The sequence below is a fragment of the Haliaeetus albicilla genome, chromosome 22 (genome assembly GCF_947461875.1).
Source record: "Haliaeetus albicilla chromosome 22, bHalAlb1.1, whole genome shotgun sequence".
NCBI lineage: Eukaryota > Metazoa > Chordata > Aves > Accipitriformes > Accipitridae > Haliaeetus > Haliaeetus albicilla.
In genome coordinates, this window is record NC_091504.1 from 17766977 (window position 1) to 17770240 (window position 3264).

A 3264-nucleotide genomic window follows, 5' to 3' on the forward strand; every position below is an offset into this window, starting at 1 on the left:
GGTAAAGCTACCATTTTATTTGCTGAAATAAGAAAGGAGTAAGGGATGATACGACTGAAGGCACAGTTTGAATAGCCTCTATAAACTGCTGCACCTTTAGAATTAAGATAGGAAAAGTAAATAGTAAAAGGTTTCTAAGCAAGACAGCCTTACGATATGAGAGATTAACTGTGTAGAATAAACTAGTTTAGAAAACAAATCTGAGAAATACAAATCATTTAATATGTAAAATATTAATAATTTTGCAAATTTCTTATTTATTATTCTCTCATTTGTCTGTCCTATTTCTCTTGCTATAAGGGCAGGAAAAAAGTGTCTTTCATTGCACCAATAGTCAATCCAAAGAGGACTGGAAAACTGCTTTAAATTCAGGTGGTAGTCTTATTACAAGAATAGAAGGTTGGTAGTGTGTTCTGATTGACATCGCTTATTCTCCATTTCTCTGTCACGCACTAAACTTTGTTATCCTCTGCTAAACCCACATGATTGTTCCTGGCCATGAATCAAGTAATGGATGATCAAAGGCAAAGAGTTCTGTGTCTTGCAACAGCTGGTTTGTCTGCTTTCTCTCCTTATTAGCCAATAGTATCTGAGCTTGAAGTCCTGCTGCTGGAAAAATGCCCCAATTTAATCTTGATAATTTAAGAGTCTAAAACAGTCTCATAACTGATAAAGAGGATTTAAATGTGTATAATATAATATATGAAATGCTGTGATAACTTCAGAGAATGAGAAATTTGGTGCTTGAATCCCATTCTTAGAGGTTCTCTATAAATTCTGAGAATTTGGATCTTAATACACTGAATTAATTTTATTTATTGAAAATCAATAGATAAAAGTGTCTACCTAGATTTAAAAGGATGTTATCTAATAGACACTACAGAATGTTAGTCAAATATAGTAGTAATATAATATACGGTTAGTGATAAAGTGAAAACATTGAATAAATGACAACCAAGCATATTTAAAGTAGAAAAAAATTAGATTTATGTTTTGTGGAGCTTAGAGGCCTGCCCCTGTTCTTGTCTTGTACAAAATGACCTTCCCAGTCTCCTGCTGTGCTGATTTTGGAACTGCTCAGTAATTCACGAATATACTATGTTGACATGGCTAGTAGGATGTTTACATTTGAATAGGGTTGTACAGCTTAATGGGTGCTGTCAGGAAAGACAAGCAGGAAGGGGAAGGAACCGTTAAGATAAGCCACATCTTCACAAATACTTCTGAGCTCTTTCTTACAGAATTAAGCCAGCTCAGGAAAAAGCTCAGTAGTACATGCAGTCAAAAGAATTCTAGCTGGTTTTGTAAAGGAACATGCAACTGAGACTGGGGGGAGTTGTCTTAGAGAGTGGGACAAAACCCACAACTGGGCTTCCTGAGTTACCTTTGGGGGAGAGGATTTTAGATAGATATCTATGTATGTTTATCTTAAAGACCTCCTTCTGGTAATCACTTTCTTACTATTGTTTAAATAATAGAAGGGAAAGTTGTTTAATTACTGCACTTGGATCAGGAAAATGGCAGATTTACATCTTAGAATACCTGAGGTTGTGCAGCCAGCCCTGTCACTGTGAGTCCTGCTCCAGAAGACCAGGCTCCTTGTGATCACCACAAAGCAAATGCAGGCTGTGTTAAAACCTTTGGGTATGTTTTGGACCTTTTGGACTCTAGGTATTCAATCGATTATAGAAATTTTCCATCAAGAGAAAGAAGAAACACTAAATAGTTGAGGAGAAAGTAGAAAAAAAAGTGATTCCTTTTTTCTGGAAATCCTCTCCCAGCACACTAATTGCTTTGAATGACGTATGCATACACTTATACAATAAATAGTTTTCTGACACAGTCCAGCAATTGGTTACAATTCCACCAGCCTGTATGCAAATGACAATATATCAAAATTATTACCTAAATATGCATGAATACTGTGTTCTTTATAGTCTGTCAAGAGAAAAATATGCTTAATATACAACTACTGCAGCAGAATACTAATGACAAATGTAACATTGGGTAGGAACTTTGAAAAATCTCATTAAAACATACCCAGGTTGTATACTAACAATGCAAAGACAAAAGCTAGCCTGTTTCTTAATTTATCTAGTATGCAATTCATTATCTGTATTTTACATGTGATAAAATTAAGCTATGTTTCCCTGTGAACAACATGTAACTAACCCGAAGCAATTTTATTTATTGGTTTACACATTGTGAGCAGATGTCTGTTTAAAAAGCAGCAAATTTAGCTTTTGTCATTTTGGATTTTGATTATAAAGTTGTTTTATTCCTGGAGGGAAAAATAAGCTAATCTGTCTTTACAAACAACACCACACATACAAAGGAGAGTCCTAATCCCAAACCAAATAAAAAGAAATAGACCAAAAAGGCATCTTAGCTCATCTAGCTATTGGAGAAAAAAAAATCATCATGTGGAAAACTGTCTAAAGCTCTCATGTCAAAAACTTTCCTCAAGGAGGTTAAACATCAGTGAAAATGAACTGAACAGAAAAATCCTCTGGCAATATTCTGTTGTTGCTCTGGTTTTGATTTCCCAGGATAAGCAAGGTTGGATGTGATTAGTGCTTGATCAGAGGATCTTCCAGGTAGAAGCCAGGATCCTGCGGTGGTCTGACTTCCAGTGTCATCCTTACCAGGAAATTAAGGGGCTAGACTCCAGCCTTTCAAATCTGATCAAAAGGAAAGATACTGATTGCTTGTGGTTGTTAAGAAACATCTTTCTGAGATTGGAGATGATAGCCCTGATGCCATACTCAGCTGGAATTTGATTAACGAGATAGGCTTTGTCTAGATTTTCTTTCAGTTTCAGTTGTACACAGTATTCCTTACTTTCTATGCTATTACCACAAATAACCTATGTTTATTAGAGCATAAGTGAGAAAAGTGGTGCCTAGCCCAAACCCACTATAACTACGGCTTTTGTTCTAGCAAAGGCATATGCTGCTGTATGAAAAGCCAAAAGATGTTCATCCAGCTTGACCTGTTGCAGATTAAAATGCTCTGATAAGCACTGTCCGTTCTAGGCTAGCCTTCCTCTGTAGAGTATTAGTTGCACTAAGGATACATTTTTATCCACTAGTCTCCACTACGCCCCACTGCATCCCCATGCACAGAAATAGGATGCAGGAGTCCGACTCTGAAGTTTTTGTTTTCCTGCCTACACAATGACCTCTCCTTCCTCTGCATGCACATCCCACAGTTTCAGGAAAAAGCACACCTGGATCGAGGGCCTTGGATCCTCCCGTGCGGTGA